The sequence below is a fragment of the Hypanus sabinus genome, chromosome 19 (genome assembly GCF_030144855.1).
Source record: "Hypanus sabinus isolate sHypSab1 chromosome 19, sHypSab1.hap1, whole genome shotgun sequence".
Classification (NCBI taxonomy): Eukaryota; Metazoa; Chordata; class Chondrichthyes; order Myliobatiformes; family Dasyatidae; genus Hypanus; species Hypanus sabinus.
Window position 1 is genome coordinate 31,451,395 of NC_082724.1, and position 21,079 is coordinate 31,472,473.

General features: G+C 42.8%; 1 protein-coding gene across 11 annotated transcripts in view; it reads left to right on the plus strand.

The window, feature by feature from the left end:
* slc25a26 (solute carrier family 25 member 26) overlaps positions 1-21,079 on the plus strand; it is a 252,743-nt gene that overhangs the window by 4,507 nt on the left and 227,157 nt on the right. The window lies entirely within an intron of this gene.

Consider the following 21,079-nt stretch of genomic DNA (forward strand, 5'->3'; position numbering starts at 1 on the left):
ATAAATTAATTACACATTGTAATGATCACTCCTCGTTCATTGGTCCACCATTGTTTTAGACACAACATTCCTCAGAATTACAAAAGAATATCAAAACTGCATATAAGCGATAAGCCCATATCCAAAAAAGAACCTATCAGGTCAACTTGACGGACCCTAAGAAAGAGTCCATAATCTAGCTCACAGAGTGACCAACAAACACTGAGTCATTGACATCCAGACCCCTTGTGCTAAGGGTTCAGAAACCATTAAATTGTAATTTTGAATTGTTCAAATGTTTATTCAGTGTCTCACAAAATTGAATATGACATAGCCATATCATAAATAATGAGGAGTCGGAGTACAGAAAGGAGACAGTTTAGTGACATGGTTTCATGACGTCTCCGTCAACGTCCACTAAAGAAAAGGGTCGGCAATTGACTTAAAAAATGGGGGTGTTGCACATGTTCCTGTCTACACCGGTGGTGTTGAGGTTGAAAGTTTCAAGTTCCTAGGAATGAACATTAACAATAGCTTTGATGTCGCAGCCATGAAAGCTCATCAATGCCCCAACTTCCTCAGGAAGCTAGAGACATTTTGCTTATTTCTGTTGACTTTTACCAATTTTTATTGCTGCACCATAGAACGCATTCCATCTGAACGTACAAGGACTAGGTATGGCAATCATGACTGCCAGAAACTGCCACAAAAGCGCCACCAAAGCTTTGACTTTTTGAGGAGACTAAGGAAATTTGACTTGTCTCTGTCAGCCCTTACCAATTTTTACTGATGCACCATAGGAAACATTCTATCTGGATTCTAACTTGGTGTGGCAGTTGCTCTGCATGTCACTGCCAGAAACTGCAGAGAGTAGTGGAAACCAGCCTCCCCTCTATGGATTCTGCCTATACTTCTGATTGCTTCAGTATAGCTGCCGCCATAATCAAAGACTCTTCCCACCTAGACATTATCTTATTCTATTGTATAGAAGATACAAAAGCCTGAACATACATACCACCAGCTTCGGACTCTTGGATGATAAGATGGACTCCTGACCTCACAATCTACTTCATTATGCTCATGCATTTGATTGTTTACCCCCACTGCACTTTCTCTTTAGCTATTAGACTTTATTCTAAGGATTCTGAAGAAGGATCTGGGTCCGAAACGTTGACTGTTTATTCATTTCCACAGATGCTGCCTGACCAGCTGAGTTCCTCCAGCAACTTGTGTGTTTTGCTTTCGATTTCCGGCGGTTGCAGACTTTCTGTGTTCAGATTTTGTTCTGCATTGTTATTGTTTAACTTTGTTCCAGCTCAATATCTGTGTAATGATTTAATTTGTATGATCGTTATGCAGGATGAGCTTTTCACTGTATCTTGATGCATATGTCAATAACATTCCAATACCTTTAACTGTTTACATTTTTGTTTCTATTTCTTTGTTCTGCTTTTCAGCCCCTTTTCTGTCAGACCACCTTCCTGTTATTTCAGCTTATCCTTTTTAAATTGCTGCCCATTATTCCCTTTTTCAAGGAGATGTCTTCTATGTCCTTTCACACAAGTCCAGGTTGGACCCTCCAGTTTGTATCACTGGCATGTGAATATGGCCCACCATTGATAGTTCTAGTAAACCATGACTCTCCTCCAGCTCATTGCGACCCTCCATGTCTATAACCTTGAGCTTTTGTCAAACAACTGGCCATATTCTGATCTCCATGAATTCTTGCTAGCTCTTCATTAAACTAATGTAGCTCTTGGTCTATTGATGCTAAAATAGTTAGTTTCATGTCTGCATCTATCGATGGACTTGTCTTACTATCATGGTATCTGCAGTCTCTCAGAATTCTCAGGTGTGGTCTAGTCTGGCCAGTATGCCTTATCCAATTTAAGATGGCACAGCTGAAATACAGCGATTTACTGGCAGCAAACAAAACTAATAACTGTTCTGTTATCACCCTTTTTTGTGGGAAATGATCACTGCAATCAATATCTGTAACTCCTGTTTTGGAGATGAGCTATTGAACTGCTTGTATGACCTGGTATTTTTTGCAGTGTGAACTGGAGTCCAGAAGGAGCACTATGATTGCAGTGTGGCGTGTACGTGAGGTGTGAAATGAGGTGATGAGGTCCAAGTCTGAGAGTGAGGAACAAGCAAATGTTTGCCCATTGCTGGAGTAGACTTGGAGCTGATTTGAAGCAGGAACTCTGAGGCGAGGCAGAGTTGAGGTGGTGGAGCCCAGGCCCCAGAGTGTATTGAGGTGGTGGAACCCAGTCCTGAGGAGTCAGGGCCCAAACCTGACAGCGAGCAACAACCTGCTGTTTGGCCGATTTAAGTACCAGGTTAGATTGAAAAGGTCGGGGCGTTAGGGCTGGAAGTGAGGGATGAGCTGGTGGTCAGCTTCCTGCTCGGCGCGGTTTATTTGCTTCCGCACTAAACTGAGGCTGTGGCCTGCAACTAATGAGCTCTTGAATTGGCTGCGACTGGCTTTAGTTCTGACTGTTATTTGCTTTCTTTTTATTGTTTGTATAACTTTGTTCTTTTGTTTTGCACATTGTGTGATGGCCTTTTTTAACAGGTACTGTCTGGTTTGTTTGTTTTGTGGTTGCCTGTAAGGAGATGAATCTCAAGGTTGTACATAGATACATGCTTAGATAATTCATGTACTTGGAACTTATTTCCTTCCTACACTCGTGATGTTTTCTGCCACATGGACCTTGAGTTCCAAAATTCATGATTTTAAACATTTTTCTTTCTTTAGGACACTCCTTCAAAGTCAATTGATTCAGTAATTAGTTATTAAACCACTTTTTTTTTTAACATTTGTTGGTCCTAAAAGCAGTCCATTTAAAGAGCAGAGGAAACAGCAGTAGAGTGGTCATAATTATATTTTTAAAAGTGCATAAAATCAATTTCTATCTTTTTGGTTGTTGATCTTGATTTAACATTATCCGACCATCTTTTATGGCTGGCTGAAGTCATTGAAGGCAGTTTGAGCTGTCTTCACTTCAACTATACAGTGGGTTTCGATTAATGGAGACATATTGGGACCGGTACAATTTGGCCCAATTAAGTGGCTGTCCCAAATAGCCAAATTCATGGAAATAGTTGGGAAGGTATATAAGAGACAAACTGCCATTGAATTGTGTAACAAATTTATTTATTTAAATGAAGTACAGAACAAATGAGAACATTCTAAATATACCACAGTAGTATAAAACTGTGCATTAGTTCCAAATAATTATTGACATAGGAATTCATCCAGTAAACACTGCCATGTTCTTTTAATTGACTGTCAATGAATAAAATTAGCACAGACACCAATGCCTTCAGAATCAGGTTTAATATTGGCATATGTCATGAAATTTGTTAACTTTACGGCAATGAAATACATGATAAAATAGAAAAAAAATGAATTACATTAAGTATATATGTATTAAATAGCAAAAACTAGAAATTTAAAAGGTAGTGAGGTAGTGTTAATGGGTTCAATGCCCATTTAGAAATTGGATGGCAGAGGGGAAAAAGTTGTTCCTGAATTACTTAGCCTGTGCCTTCAGGCTTTTGTACTTAACAACAATAACAAGAAGCCATGTCCTGGATGGTGGAGGTCCTTAATGATGGAGTCTGCCTTCCAAAGGCACTGTTCCTTGCAGGTATTTTGGATACTACAAAGGTAGTACCCATAATGAAATTGACTAATTTTACATGTTTCTGCAACTTACTTCGATCTTGCTTCGATCCATACCAAACAACTATGTAGCCAGTCAGAATGTTCTCCACGATACATTTATGGCAGTTTTCGAGTGTTTTAGTTGACAAACCAAATCCCCTCAAGCTCCAAATGAAATATAGCCACTGTCTTGCCTTCTTTATAGCTGCATCAATATGTTGTGTCCAGGTTAGATCCTCAGAGATATTGACACCTAGGAACTTGAAATTGCACACTCTCTCCACTCCTGATCCCTCTGTGAGGGTTGATTTGTGTTCCCTTGTCTTACCCTTTCTGAAAGTCACAATCGGCTCTTCCAATCAGTCAGCCTGAAATCCGACTGTACTTTTTTCTATTAATGTTGTCTGGCCTGCTGAGTTCCTCTAGCATTTTGTGTGTGTTGATCAGCTCTTGGGTCTTGCTGTAATTGAGTACAAAGTTGTGCAAATTTACAGAGAGCGTGTGAGTTGTGTCTAGCCACACAGTCGTGGGTGTAGAAAGAATAGAGCAGTGGGCTAAGCACACTCCCCTCTAGTGTGCCAGTGTTGATTGTCAGCGAGGTGGAGATCCGCACAGATTGTGGTCTTTGAGAAAGTAGAGGATCCATTTGCCAAGGGAGGTACTGAGGCCTGTTCTGTAGCTTTCTGCTCAGGACTGTAGGAATGATGGTGTTAAATGCTGACCAATAGTCAGTATACAGCATCCTGACGTGGGCATTTGATTTGCCCAAGTAATCCAAGGCCACGTGGATAGTGAGCAAAACAGTTCACTTACTGCTCATTTTTCACCAACTATCAGTGACAAATATCATTGCATTTGAACACATACGCACAGTGGATGCTACTTAAAGACTGTTCATTCTAAGCACATCACTCTGTCTAAAGGACACAGTGTACGTGACTGATGCTAGTTAGAAACTGCTCGGCAACAGTGTCCTGTCCCAGTTAGCGAACTGCTTCTCAGTCATCTCCAAGCTAAAGTATGCAGGTGTTTCCATGATGGACAGTCGCAGGACTGCAGCACCGGACAGCTTCCCAAGCCGGGTACTCAGGATGTGCAGGGCATAACTGGCAGGTGTGTTTACAGACATTTTGAATCTCTCCCTCTCCCAGTGTAGAGTGCCCTCCTGCTTCAAAACATCCACCACTGTTCCTTTACCTAAAAAGACTAAGGTAACATGTCTGAACGACTGGTGTCCTGTCACACTTTCCTCAATAATAAGCAAATGCTTTGAGAGGCTGATCAAGGACTACATCTGCAGCTTGCTGCCACCCACACTGGACCCCCTACAGTTTGCCTACCGACACAACCAATTGACAGATGACGCAATAGCCACAGCTCTACACACTGTCCTTACACATCTGGAGAAGAATGTTGCTTATGTGGCTTTTCATTCCAGGACGGAGGAGATGTCTTCCTTTTTTAAAGTAAGAGGCTGCCCTTCTTCCACCATCAACTCTGCTCTCAAATGCATCTCTCCCATTTCATGCTCATCTGTTCTCACCCTATCCTCCCGCCACTCCACTAGGGATAGGGTTCCCCTTGTCCTCAGCTACCACCCCACCAGCCTCCGGGTCCAACATATAATTCTTTGTAACTTCCGCCACCTCCAACGGGATCCCACTACCAAGGACATCTTTCCCTCCCCCCCCCCCCCCCCCCCCAAGCTTTCTGCAGGGATCGTTCCCTACAATGCTCCCTTGTCCATTCGTCCCCCCATCCCTTCCCACCAATCTCCTTCCTGACACTTATCCTTGTAAACAGAACAAGTGCTACACCTGCTCTTACATTTCCTCCCTCACCACCATTCAGGGCCCCAGACAGTCCTTCCAGGTAAGGCGACACTTCACCTGTGAGTCGGCTGGTGTGGTATACTGCGTTCAGTGCTCCCGGTGTGGCCTTTTATATATTGGTGAGACCCGACGTAGACTGGGAGACCGTTTCGCTGAACACCTACACTCTGTCTACCAGAGAAAGCAGGATCTCCCAGTGGCCACGCATTTTAATTCCACGTCCCATTTCCATTTCAATATGTCACTCCATATCAAGATGAAGCCACTCTGAGGTTGGAGGAACAACACCTTGTATTCCGTCTGGGCAGCCTCCAACCTGATGGCATGAACATTGATTTCTCTAACTTCTGTTAATGCCCCTCCTCCCCTTCTTACCACATCCCTTATTGATTGATTGATTTATTATTTTTTTCCACTTTTTTCCTCACTCTCTTTTCTCTCTCTGTCCCTCTCACAATCACTCCTTGCCTGCTCACCATCTTCCTCTGGTGCTCCCCTCACCCTTTCTTTCTCTCTCAGCCTCCAGTCCCATGATCCCCTCGCTCTCCAACTATGTATCCCTTTTGCCAATCAACTTTCCAACTCTTAGCTTCAGCCCACCCCCTCCGGTCTTCTATCATTTCTGATTTCCCCCTCCCCCTCCCGCTTTCAAATTTCTTACTATCTCTTCTTTCAGTTAGTCCTAATGAAGGGTCTCAGCCCGAAATGTTGACTGTACTTCTTCCTATAGATGCTGCCTGGCCTGTTGCGTTCCACCAGCATTTTGTGTGTGTTGCTTATGTGAGAATGTTGTTCTTGGACTATAGTTAGGCATTCAACACCATAATTCCCTCCAGGCTTGACATGAAGCTCAGAGACTTCGGCCTTCACCCTGCCTTGCTCACCTGGATCCTGGACTCCTTGTCAAACTGCTGGCAGGTGGTAAGAGTGGGCTTCCTCACCTCTGCTCCTCTGACCCTCAACACAGGTGCCCCTCAAGGCTGTGTCCTAAGCCCCGTCCTTTACTCTCTGTATACCCATGACTTTGTCAGCACCCACAGCTCCAATCTACTGATTAAGTTTGCTAACGACACTACATCGATTGGCCTTATCTCAAATAATAACGAGGCAGCCTACAGAGAAGAAGCCATCGCCCTGACACAGTGGTGTCAAGAAAACAACCTCTCCCTCAATGTCGCAAAAACAAAGGAGCTGGTTGTGGACTACAGGAGGAATGGAGACGGGCTAACCCCTATTGACGTCAATGGATCTGGGGCTGAAGAGGGTGAACAGCTTTAAGTTCCTCGGCATACGCATCACCGAGGATCTCACGTGGTCTGTACGTACCGGCTGTGTGTACAAAAAACACAGCAGCGCCTCTTTCACCTCAGACAGTTGAAGAAATTTGGCATGAGTCTCCATATCTGGAGGGGCACAGTTGGGAGCATCCTGACTGGCTGCATCACCGCCTGGTATGGGAATTGTACTGCATGGGTGCGGACAGCCCAGCACTTCTGTAGATGTGCACTTTCCACTATTCAACACATTTACAGACAGGTGCATAAAAAGGGCCCAAAGGATCATTGGGTACCCGAGTCACCCCAACCCAAACTGTTCTAGCTGCTGCATCCGGGAAATAGTACCACAGCATAAAAGCCAGGGTCAGCAGGCTCCGGGAGAGCTTCTTTCAACAGGCCATCAGACTGATTAATTCACGCTGCTTCAATTGTATTTCTATGTTATATTGACTGTCCTGTTGTACATACTATTTATTACAAATTACTATAAATTGCACATTGCACATTTAGACAAAGACGTAAAGATTTTTACTCCTTGTGTGAATGAAGGATGTATGTAATAAAGTCAATTCAATTAAGCGGCATAGTGTCCCTAATAAATGAATGGAATCCTGGCTGTTTACTCATTACTTGTTGTTTAAGAATTGTCCCAAATAAGCGGCTATCCTGATTAACTGATGGCCTAATTAAATGGAATTCACTGTATATAGGATTTCTCCATAATTGATGCTATTGCAATGAAAGGGATAATTATAATGAGGTATTCTTAATTACTGCAAATGTGTATTGCTTGCCCACCAAATATGAAATCTGTTTTCTTAATGTTTGGATTGAGCGAGTGTGTGTTCTATTACTGTTAACAATCAAATCACATGGCAATAAAGCTTAAAAAGAAAATAAACAATAATTTGTCAGCCACTTTCAAATGTCATTTGTCCATTAAATAATAGTTTGAAGATGCACTTAATAGAATTTGATTCCTGTAACTGAATTTTATTGCTTTTCTGTAGTGCTTAGTCTGTCTAATTAACTATAAAGGTCATCAGTTGTAGACAGCTTATCAAATAGAATCTCTTTTTTCTCATGGTTAGCTTTGTACTTTACTCGTAGATCAACATTTTAACTACTTCTGAAAGATATGGATTGTTATGCTGGTCATTCAAATGAACCTGTGCTGAACACACAACTGTCAGCAATGTTTAACTGGTGTTGGTTAAGTTTGGCATAATTGACAAGTATTTGAAGAGGTGTACCTTCCAACTTTGCTGAGAGCACATATGCTGGTGTGAATGGAGGAGAGAGTCTTTTTGTATTTAATTGTTAGCTCACTACTTTGGGTAGGAGAAGTTTTATAATCGATACTGATGGAGGAAAGTTGGGGGACAGTTAACTTCTTTAGATGTTTGGTGGAGAGCATTCTGACTGGTTACATCACAGCCTGGAATGGAGTCAATGCACAGGGTTGCAAGCGACTGCTAAGCGATGTAGACTCAGCCAGCTCCATTATGGATACAATTCTCCACCATTGAGTTCATAGAAAAGTGCAGCACAGAAGAAACGGGCCCTTTGCCCATCTAGTGCATGTTGAACCATTTAATCTGCCTAGTCTCATTGACCTGCACCTGGACCATAGCCCACCATATACACCTGCTATCCATGTACCTACCAAACTTCTCTTAAACATTGAAATAGAACTTACGTGCATCACTTGCACTGGCAGCTCGTTCCACACACCCACAACCCTCTGAGTGAAGAAGTTTTCTGTTATGTTGTCCTTAAACTATTCATCTTTCACCCTTGACCCATGACCCATGACCCATGAGGTTAGTCTCACTCAACCTCAGTGGAAAAAGCCTGCTTGCATTTAACTTGTCTATACCACTCATAATTTTTGTACACTTTTATCAAATCTCCCCTCAATCTTCTATGTTCAAAGGAATAAATCCTAACCTATTCATTCTTTCCTTAGAACTCGGGTCCTCCAGTCCCAGCAACAGCTTTGTAAATTTTATTTGTACTCTTTCAATCTTATTTTCATCTTTCAGACAGAGAGACAGACATACTTTATTGATCCCGAGGGAAATTGGGTTTCGTTACAGTTGCACCAACCAAGAATAGAGTTGAAATATAGCAAAATAAAACCAAAAATAATTAAATAATAATAAGTAAATTATGCCAAGTGGAAATAAGTCCAGGACCAGCCTATTGGCTCAGGTTGTCTGACACTCCGAGGGAGGAGTTGTAAAGTTTGATGGCCACAAGCAGGAATGACTTCCTATGACACTCAGTGTTGCATCTCGGTGGAATGAGTCTCTGGCTGAACGTACTCCTGTGCCTAACCAGTACATTGTAGAGTGAATGGGAGACATTGTCCAAGATGGCATGCATCTTGGACAGCATCCTCTTTTCAGACACCGTCAGAGAGTCCAGTTCCACCCCCACAACATCACTGGCCTTGCGAATGATTTTGTTGATTCTGTTGGTGTACCACAGCCTGCTGCCCACAACAGCACACAATAGCAAACATGATAGCACTGGCCACCACAGACTCGTCCTGTTTTTCTCTTCAGCTGTCCATCGATTTTGATGTTGACTGAGGCCTGGGCAAGGTTGTATGGAAGACCGGCAGTTGCCCATGCTGCAAGTCTCCCCTCTCCATGCCACCAATGTTGTCCAAGGGAAGGGCACTAGGCCTTTACAGCCTGACAACGGTGTCGTTGCAGAGCAACATGTGGTTAAGTGCCTTGCTCAAGGACACAACACGCTGCCTTAGCTGAGGCTTGAACTAGCAACCTTCAGATCACTAGACTAACACCTTAACCACTTGGCCACGCGCCAACACTTTCCTGTAGGTAGGTGACCAAAACTGCACATAATACTCCAAATTAGGTCTCACTAACGTCTTATACAACTTCAATGTAACATCCTATCTTCTGTACTCAATGATTTATGAAGTCCAATGTGCCAAAAGATTTCTTTATGACCCTATCAACTTGTGTCACTTGTTATGAATGCAGCAGCAATTAATATGAAACTGAGACAGGGTTTAAAACAAATCCCGAGATTTATTAACCTCTGCTCAAACTTAGAAAAGTAAACAAACAACTAAATTAACCTTAAGTTAACAGTTAGGCAGGACAAACATTCAAACTTGAAACTGTTCTTAACAAGTTCTCATCTAAGCAGAGACTTAAAGTGATAAATTCAAAAGTCCATGTGATTTATAGGGTCAGTAAGGAGAGACTAATCTGAAACAAACGATTCCTTCGAAGTAACGATGATCTGCCGACCCCACAGCCGGGAGATGCCTTGTTAGCAGAAATCACGAGGAAATAAAAGGAACTGACCTTTTGACTGGAGGGCGGTCACTGCACAAACCTTCCGGAATTTGCAGGGGTTTAATTCAAATGTGCATGCCACAATTCCTGAAAGAAGTCAAAGGTCTAACATTCCCCAAAACGCTGAACAACATTAACTTTATCCAATCCTTTGAACTTGGATAACTCCAGTAATGCCTTCACTCTCCGATACTAGACTGTAAGGGAAAAATAAATGTGCAACAGACAAAACCGGTGGAGCCTCCACACCTCCGACCGGCAACAACGATGTTGCACAAAAATAAAAATGCGAACTGCGTCACAGACCGCGGACTTGGTTTAAATACCATTTGGAACATGCCATCACGTGACGTAACATCACGCCACGGTCAAGAGACAGTTACATCATCTCAATCACAAGACCATTACGTCATCCCACTGTCCCGTATTCAACCTGTGGGTATGCAACACGCTGCTTTCGATGAATTGTTAACCTGTATTCCCAGATCTGTTTGTTCTGCCACACTTCTGAGTGCCTTCCTCTTGCTGTGACCCTGGCTGGTCCTATCGAAGTGCAACACCTCTCACTTGTCTGTGTTCAATTCCATTTGCAATTTTTCAGCCCTTTCTTCCATCTGCTTCAGATCTTGCTACAAGCCATGATAGCCTTCCTCACTGTCCACCATACCCCCAATCTTGGTGTTATCTGGAAATTTGCTGATCTAGTTTACTATGTTATCATCCAGATCATAGATATATATGACAAACAACAACAGACTCAGCACTGATCCCTGAGGCACTCCAGTAGTTACAGGCCTTCAGTCATAGAGGCAACCATCTTCTATCACTCTCTACCTTCTCCCACAAACCCAAACCCAATGTCTAATCCAATTTACTACCTCGTTTTGAATGCTGAGTAACTGAACCCTCTTGAAAAACCTCCCATACAGAAGCCTTGTCAAATAGCTTACTGAAGTCCTTGTAGACAACATCCACTGCCTCACCTTCAGCAACTTTCCTGGTAACTTCCTCGAAAAACCCTTAACATTGGCTAGATACAACCTGCCATGCTGACTATCTCTAATTAGTCCATGAGTATCCAAATACTTGTGTCCGGTCCCTTAGAATACCTTCCAATAACTTTCACAGTACTGATGTCAGGCTCACTGGCCTATAATTTCCTGGTTTATTTTTAGCCACTTTTTAAATAGGTGAACAACATTAGCTATCCTCCAACCCACTGGTCCCTCACCTTGAATTTTGAAGAGGTTGCTTCAGACTACAATATGTAATCAAGGATTCTTGCCCTGCGAGACATGCCCTCTTCTCACGATGGGAAGGTATAGAAGGCTGAAGACCCGCACAGAGATTCATCAGCTTCCCTTCCTCTGCCACCACATTTTTGAACGTTCTGTGAACACTGCCTTGTTATTCCTTTCTCTGCACTTTGTTCATAATTGATATGTTTAATTTATGTGTTTGCACTGTGTTGCTGCCATAAAATAACAAATTTGTGTATCACCTAAGTTCTGATTCTGAGATTTCTGCCTGAGGTGCATTAGGGCCATCTTATGATCTCCCAAGTGTTCATGAGGGGAAAAGTAAATGATGTGCACCAACAGTGTTTACCATGGCCCTAGGGCCAGAATACTCCCCAGACTGGTTTAACTTGAGCTATTTAAGGTGGTCCCCTGCACTCACTGCAGAAGCTGCTTGATCCCCGGAACTGCTTCCAAATGGATGAAACTCTGTGGGTTGCAGGGCCTTCTCACTGGAAGTGGTGAGTTTTAATCCTCAAAATTCCCTGGTTAACATTTGATTAAGCTGTACCCCACTGCTTATGCATTGTTAAAAGCTGTGTGTTGTTAGACAATGTTAAATGCTTGTGAAAGGCTCTGATGTTCGATTATATTTAGAGATGACTGTAAGTTAAGCTATTAACTATGAACAGTTATGAAATGGTGAAGTGTTATTAAAATTTAACAATTTAATACTTTCAACATAATCATGTAAATTACTTGAAGTGTGACTGCCTTCCCTGGAACCATTCCTCTTTGTTAAAAATTATTGTTATGAATATGAGCCTGGATTTTCTGCTTAATTGATGCCATTTGGCATTCCACCATGGGAGGGTCCAGTGTCAGTACTGAATGAAAGTAGTGACACATCTTATAGTTCAAGTCTTGCAAGTTATTGTGAATGATCACAAGTTATTGTGAATGATCAGAAGTTATTGATGCCAAGAATCAATTCAATCTGACCTTTCTGACAACAATATGCCACTCTTCTCAACTTCCTACAGATTGCCTTGATTTCTTGTTACAAATGATGTTGTTAATAGTCAGTTAAACTAGCATAAGGAAATGGGGAAATTCAACGTGGGATATTGCAACCAATTCTGGAATTCAGGGCATTTTGGAAGTGATTGGTTTGGAGAGTATAAAGAGATTAATTGGAACATCTCTAAGAGTAGGAATTATTGTTTGAATAAACTGGAAAAGCTTTGGTTGCTCTTAACAAAACTGATAGTGAAAGTTAGATTGATGAAAAACAGATAACATTTATATTTAAAAAGCCTCTTTCCACTCTGCAAGTGCAAAGGCCAACATAAGCAGTTGATTAATGTATGGAATGTACAACCTGAAAATGTGAATAAAGATCATTCTGAGCTTCAAAAAGCAAAGGAACTGGATAAATGCTGTGGGAATGTGCAATATGTGGAATAGGGTGTGAGAAATTCAAGACTCGCATCACCAGCTTCAAGGACAGTTACTACCCCTCAACCATCAGCTTTTGAACAAAAAGAGGATAACTACACTCATCTATTGCGATGTTCCCACAACCAGTAGTCTTACCTTAAGGAGTCTTTATGTTGTTATTTCGTGCTCTCATTATTTATTGCTATATATTAATATTTGCATTTGCTCAGTTGGTTGTCTTCTCTGCTCTCCTTGCTCTTTCATTGTTCCTGTTTATAGTTACTATTCTGTAGATTTGCTGAGTAAGTCTGCAGGAAAAAGAATCTTAGCATTGTATGTGGTGACGTATATGTACTCTGATAATATATTTTACTTTGAACTTCGGTGTTTTGAAGAGACTGAAAATAGTATGAAGAAAATTGCTATTCAATTCAGCCAATGCATATTTGATGTGCTGAATAGTTATTACTTGTTATAGTATTTTGATTTCTTTAGGTTAGTTGTGGCATAAATTGTGCCATCCTTTGCACTGGTTTTAAAGCCATTGATATGGCTGCAGATCCTGTCCACAATTAATTAGGCAGCAGAATGTCCATGAATTGCATGCACTCTTTGTGAAAGCTCTTAAAATAAATGGTATTTCATTTTAAGTGGCTAGTACACCAATTCTGTCTTTGAAACGTATTAAATGATGTGAATTGGTAAAATCATGTACACAAGCAAACTGTAAATAATGCATAATGTTTTCTAGATTAATTTTCAGTTCGCTTTTTATATGTCAGGGTTATCCTGTATATGCAATATGCACAACGGTTAACGGAAGCTGTTTTTCTGGTAATTATGTTTCAGATTACTGCTCTTAGTTCAAAGAATATTTTTTAATGTCTAAACTAAGTTCTAAAATGCTACCCGACTATGCTGTTTCATAGGAGATTTTACAATTGCAACTAAGCAAAGGAGTGCAGGTGTCGCTTGTTTTTCGAACGTTCGCTTTATGACACCTCGCTGTTACGAAAGACCACATTAGTTACCTGTTTTCGCTAACAGAAGGTGTTTTCACTGTTACAAAAAAAAGGCAGTGCATGCGCCGAACAGCCAAGCTCCTCCCCCGGAACTGCATTCTAGCCGGCATTGCTTAAACATGTGCCTATGAGCATCTGTGCTTTATGTCAATTTATTTTGTGCATCCGTTAGCAAGGTTAGTTCTAAGGTATCGGAAAAGCCTAAAAGAGCTCGTAAGGGTGTAACACTTAGCGTAAAACTAGACATAATTAAGCGGTTCAATCGTTGTGAACGAAGTAAGGATATAGTGAGTCTGGCTGAGGAGGTTGGGTCTGTGGAAGTTGACGAAGATGATGTTGAAGAGGTTTTGGCATCCCATGACCAAGAACTGACAGTTGAAGAGCTGATGAAGAGGAAAGGATAACAATTGAAACTGAACGCAGTAGTGAAAGTGAAGTCGTCCAGGAACTGAACATGAAGCAATTGCGTGAGATTTTCGCTGCCATTGACAACGCTGCAATGAATGCAGAAAAGTATGACTTTAATTTTGAAAGGGTTCGTAGGTTTAGGGCATATTTGCAGAATGGTTTGAGTGCTTACAAAGAACTGTTATGATAGAAAAATGTGCGAGGCTAAACAGTCAAGCATACTGTCGTTTTTCAAGTCGTCCATTTCAGCCACAGCAGATCTCGACCTTCAACATTGAGGCAGGCAGACATAGAAGAAAATGACCTGCCTGCCCTGATGGAAACAATGAGATGACACCCCAGACTCAACATCCCAACAACTCAGCCTAACACACCATCATCAGTGTGCTCACTGTCTTCCCGATTCTGGTAAGTGAAACTACACTGGGGTATATATTATTTCTACCTTATATAAGCTGTGTATTTTTATGTGTTATTTGGTATGATTTGGCAGTTTCATAACTTGAGGGTTACTGGAAAGAATGTTCCTGCCGAGAGCGCTTGCGCCGAGTGTTTCTGCTGAGAACACTTGCATGAGATTTTCGTTACTGTAAACAGTGCTGCAATGACTGCAGAAAAATATTCCTGCTTTATATAGGCTGTGAATTTATCAGATCACTCCTGTTTTTACTATATAATTACTATTTCTTATTATATATTACTATTATTTTAGGTTTTATGTGTTATTTGGCATGCTTTGGTAGGTTTTTTTTGGGTCTGTGAACGCTCACAAATTTTTCCCATATGAATAAATGGTAATTGCTTCTTCACTTTACGACAATCCGGCTTACGAACCATTTCATAGGAACGCTCTACTTTCGAATACGGGAAAAACCTGTATAGATCTTTGAATCACAACATGGAAATGATACTCTTATTTGCAATCAGATTAGGCTCTCTGCTGTCGTTGAAATTCTGCAGTGTTGTTTTGAAATGGTGTGTGTTGCCTGGGCCTATAGTTTATTTATCATCCTTTGTCCTTTTCCATTTATTAATTGCACAGTTTTACCCCTTAATTTTTCCACATAGTTGGACTACAGTTATTCATCAAGCCTGCATCACTTTAATATAATAGATAGATATGGCAAGATTATATAGAAATTTTGAGTTTATACCTCTTTTAACTACAGACATCACTTGCCCGGTGTATTTAGTTTATTCTATTTTTCAATCATTTTTTGTTCAAAAACTCATTTTGTTTCAATTTTATTGAATTAGAGAACACAATGCCTTAAGTTTCAGGGCACACTTTTGCCAAAAATTTAGAATCTAGTACAATTACAAGTACGTTAATAAGGGTTTATTGCAAATAATTTAAAATTCTTTGAAGGCGGCGCATCAGCTGTTTCAGTTCTGAAATGTGTATTTTATTCCTTTACTGCTGGGTGATTAATTTTTGATTTTGTATTGCTCGCTGTGAGTGCTTTGTTTAATAGTTGTTTTCAGCGTGACAAAATTCTCCAGTACAATATGAAGTGTCTCATTTGTTTTAAATGGGGTAGATTATTATCTCACCTCTCATTTCAAAACTGATCTGCTATATATTTTTGCCAGCAGAAATATATTTTTACAATCTGTAATCTTATAATCTGGTAAATCCCTTTCTGTCCCATCATCGTCAATGTAGGTGATAGATACCAATTTATTGAGGAATGTATGAAGGTATTCCAGGGGAAGCACCAAGCTCAACTTAAACTACATAGAAATATTTTGAGGAGAGGCAACATGGTATAGACGGACAGCTAACTGATTCCAACAATTGGAACCAAGCCAACCCACCTGTAATGATCAACAGTCATCTTCAAAGATGAAAGAAGCCGGCGTGTTTTTGAAAATCCATGGTTAAAGAATTTACAACCATTATCAGCCAGAAGTGCTGAGTGGATGATCCTCTTTGAGCCACATATAAGCTCCTATTCATAGTAGTTTCAATCCTCCGTAAATCTGATTTACTAACACAAAAATCATGAAATCCAAAAGAAGATGACGGTAGCATACAACACTGCCAAGGGTGACATCCCCCCAATGGTTCACAAAACTACTATTCACTTCTTTTACAACTTTTTCTTCCAAATGTGGTTCTCCTACTGTTGGAGGCTGTGATCTACCGTTCACTGCCCGTGATCTACATTTTGGTTGTGTGTTTTTGAGCTGATTGAGTGATCTGGTGCTTCGCTGTCTCCATGAGTCTTGGGGCCAGTGGGCTTAGAGGTGTGTGTCCATGATTGACTCCATTACTCACCAATCTCACCAATTAAAGCACTGAGGAAGATTGAAATCATTGGGACAAGCAAGTGTTCAACACCAGCCTCTTGCTCTCTGCATTCAAATGGCCTCTTTCCCTGAATGCTGTTGGAGGTTGGTGCTAGAGCAAGGTTTAATCAGCACTGTTTGTCGATTGGGCTCTGTAGTTCATGCTGTGATGTGTTTCCGGTTGCTACTTTTCTTGCTATTTTGGGTGATTTTGAATCAGGGCGGCCTACAGATAACATGGAGCTGAACCGAAATATGCCTGGACTCTTGATTTCGTGTTTTACATTTTTTTTTGTTGCAGTTTGCACGATTTGTCTTCATGCGGGTGGGGGTGGGCTGATGTTTTTCTTTGTTTCGTGGCTGTCTGTGGGGAAGATGAATTTCAGGGTTGTTTACTGCATACATACTTTGATAAATGCACTTTGAATCTTTGAAAAAGCCAAGCACATTGGCTGCAGCATAACTTAAAAGATCCCAAATGTGCCCCTACTTTTTGAGGATTGGTGATGCAAAATTTATAGCACTTCAAATCAAACAACTATAACACTAGCATCTAAATGATAACGTGGTTGCCGAGTTTGCTTTGAACACAGAAAGTGAGACAAGTCTAATTCAACTAATCATTACTCCATCATTCTTTTATAGCCATCAGCTACTGTGGGCGGTGCTGTTGACTTATTCCTTGATGTGTTCACTGCTTTGTTTAGATGTTGTCAGGGCCACATGTCCTTAATAGTGATGGTCTAAGTGCAGAATGAATACCAGGATTCCAGAAGATCAAAGTGGCTGCTTTTGATTTTGCTTCGGTGTTTGTCATGCGTATGGAATCATTGTAATTGTTGTTGGCCAGACCGTTCTTGTGTCGCCACAGTTCAGCATTCCTGTGTCTTGTGTCCAGCATTCTCAGATGCTTTGCTGGTGATCTTCCTGCTGCCACGAAGTCAGATACAAAAATGGACTGATTAGAATGAACAACAAGTGGCAGATGGAGTACTGTGCGGTCTTGCACTTGGGCAAACAGAATAAAGGTGCAGACTATTTTCTAACCAGGGAGTGAATTCAGAAATCACTTACAAAGGGATTTGGTCGTCCTAGTGCAGGATTCCCTGGTGGTTAACTTGCAAGTTGAGTCAGTGGTAAGGAAAGCAAATGCAATGTTAACATTCTTTTCGAGAGGAGGGGAATATAAAAGCAATAATGCAATGTGGAGGCTTTAAGGCATTGGTGACATTGCATTTGTACTATTGTAAGCAGTTTTGGGGCCCATGTCAAAGAAAGGATGTGCAGGCAATGGAGAGCCCAGAGGAGTGCACTGGAATGAAAGTGTTAAAATACGAAGAACATCTGATGACTTTACACCCGTACTTGTTGGAGTTTAGAAAAATGAGGTGAGGTGACATTGAAACCAACCGAATATTGGAAGAACTAGTTAAAGTGGACATGGAGAGAATGTTTCCAGTAGTGGGGGGAATATAGAACCGAAGGGCAAAGTCTCAGATTAGAAGAACGTCTCTTTAAGACAGAGGTGAGGAGGGTTTTGTTTAGCCAGAGGATATCTATGGAGACCAAGTCAAGGGATTTATAGGTTGTTGGTTAGGTAGGGTGTTGTTTACAGGGAGAAGGCAGGAGAATGGGGTAGAGAGGGATGATAAATGTCATGATTGGATTGCAGAATAGACTCGATGGGTTGAGTGGCCAAATTCTGCTCCTGCGTCTTGATCAGTGTTCGGTTGCATTTGCTGCTGCTTTGAATGAAGCACACCAATGCATATTCTTCAGACATATTGTAATAAGGGGTAATTAATATTCATACCATGCAAGGTAGCAAACAGTCAGTATTTCCAAGTGCAGGGCTTTTTATCTTTCCTTGACATATCTCTCTCTTTAGTTACTATTTTGCTGTCACTGAATCGACCAAATAAATTCTATAGTTATTACAACAAATGTGACACCTGACACTCTACAGTGAATGATTTGCCTCTTGACTCTCCAAAGCCATTCTTTCATTTTGGTGCACTGCACTTTCCTAAATTGAATGCAGCTTCAACAGCTCTCGAGCTCAATACCACCCAAAACAAATCAATCTGATCTGCACACTATCCAAATCTTGAGCAGTTACTCTCTCCACCCTCACCTCACCATGACTGTGTCAGCAAGACGATCAAAGCTGCAACAACTTGCCAAATTACCAGGACTTACCACACCCATGAGCCCGACAAATAGTTCTATGTGTGTAGCGTGCTCATGCTTCTTCTTCCAAAAGGTGCACCGGGGGAGCTCTGTGTCCCACAACCTTAAGGAAGAGGACAGCTCAGTTGCGTCCTCGCAGACAGACTTATTGAGGACCTGCAGGTCCTTCTTTGCCGGTCTGTACAATAGGAAGGACACAGACACCACAGCCTCCCGCAACTTCCTGTCATCTATCGCGCAGGACTTAGACGATGACAAGTGGGAGAGTCTGGACCAGCTACTGACCCTGGATGAACTGACAGGCTCCATCCGTTCCTTTGAGTCGAGTAAGACTCCCGGAAGCGAGGGCTTACCGGTTGGTTGTACTTGGCTCTGTGGAACTGGATGGGCCCAGACCTGCTGGAATTGTACGACGCTATGCTTCTAGCTGGCAGCATGTTAGAATCCATGAGGAAGGACATCATCACCCTCATCTACAAAGAGGAAGAGTAAGGGAGGACGTAATAAATTGGAGGCTCATATCACTGGTGAATGTGGACTACAAGATCCTGTTCAAGGCTATTGCCAACAGGGTCAAGTCTGCTCTGGGACAGGTGATCCATCTGGATCAAACCTGTGCTGTACTAGGCAGGAAGATCTCAGGCATCCTCGCACTGCTGAGGGATACCATTGCCTACGTGCAGGACAGCAGGGTGGATGCCTGCCTGGTCAGCTTGGACCAGGAGAAAGTCTTCGACAGGATATCGCACACATACATGGTGGACATACTCTCCAAAATGGGATTTGGGGAAGGAATCAGGCATTGGATCAAACTGCTCTACACAGGCATCTGTAGTGCAGTCCAGGTCAACAGGTGGTAAACAGACAGCTTTCCCGTCTAGTCTGGAGTCAGGCAGGGCTGTCCTCTCTCCCGCCTTGTTCGTATACTGCATTGAGCCCTTTGCCGAAGCCATCGGGAAGGATGAGGGCATGAGAGGGGTGACACTGCCAGGTAGTGGAGGGTCCCAAGTCAAAAACCTCCCAGTACGTGGACAACGACACCATCTTCTGCTCTGATCCGAGGTCAGTTCGCAGGTCGATCAGCATCTGTGAACAGTTTGAGCTGGTGGTGGGGGCCAGGGTCAACCGCTTGAAGAGCAAAGCCGTTCTTTGGCAACTGGCCCGACCAATCCAGCGTCCCCTTCACCATCAGGTCTGATCACGTGAAGGTTTTGGGGATCTGGTTCAGAGGGGCCCAAGGCGTGCAATAAGAACTGGCGGGAGCGGACTGCCAAGGTAAAACAGAAACTGGGACTGTGGGGAGGGCACTCCTTTTCGATAACGGACCAGAACCTGGTCATCAGGTGTAAGATGCTCTCAGGGCTGCTGTACTTGGCGCAAGTGTGGCCAGTCCCCCCGCTCCTTCAGCTCGGAAATCACCCGAGCCATCATCAGATTCGTTTGGGGATCGAAGATGGAGCAGGTCAGATGGCCACCATGCACAAGTCCTTGGACAATGGGGGCAAAAGCGTTCCCAATGTCGCCCTCATCCTGATGGCCAGCTTCATGTGTGGCTGCATCAGGTTGTGTGTTGAACCCAAATATGTGGGCACCAAGTACTACTATGTGCCCAGGTTCTCTATACCTGTTGCCCTGGCTATGAAGATGGGTCTGTCCCCATTCCCATTCAACGCCCCAGTCAGCTGGTCGTTGCTGCACTACCTGTTGTTCATGGAGAAGTTCTTCCAGGACAATGCCTTTGACCACAGGGCCATCAGGCAGTGGTTGACACGGAATGTCCTGCAGACGCTGCAGGAGAAGGATGTGATGGACACAGTGGGGTGGTTCCCTGAGCAGACTGTCCAGTTCATCCGGCAAAATGCCTCATCGCCAGACCTCACCAACAGGCACCAAGACCTCGTCTGGCTGGCGGTGAGAGGGGCCCTTCCAGTCCGATCCCTCCTCTACGCCTGGAACGTTGTCTCCACACCCCGCTGCGGACGGGAGGACTGCAGAGAGGCGGAGTCAGTGACCCACCTCTTTGCACACTGTGGGTTGGTGGAGGAGGATGAAAGGGCTAGTGTCACGCTTCATCCCCAGCAGCTACGTAACAGAGGACTCTCTGCCCTACGCGTTGTTCCCAGGGATGCACACGGAGTCCAACATCCGGTGCTGCTGGCAGATCAACTCAGTGAAAGACGCTGTTTGGTCGGCCAGAAACTTGATGGTCTACCAGCACACGGAGATGTCCGTGGGGGAATGCTGCCGACTGGTACATTCTCGGTTGCAGGAGTACGTGCTGAGGGATGCATGGAAACTTGGTGCAGCCACTGCAAGGGCCCAGTGGGGAAGGACCACAGTTTAGGATTCTTCTGTCACGGGAGTGGGAGGAGTTTGGGTGGTGGGGAGTT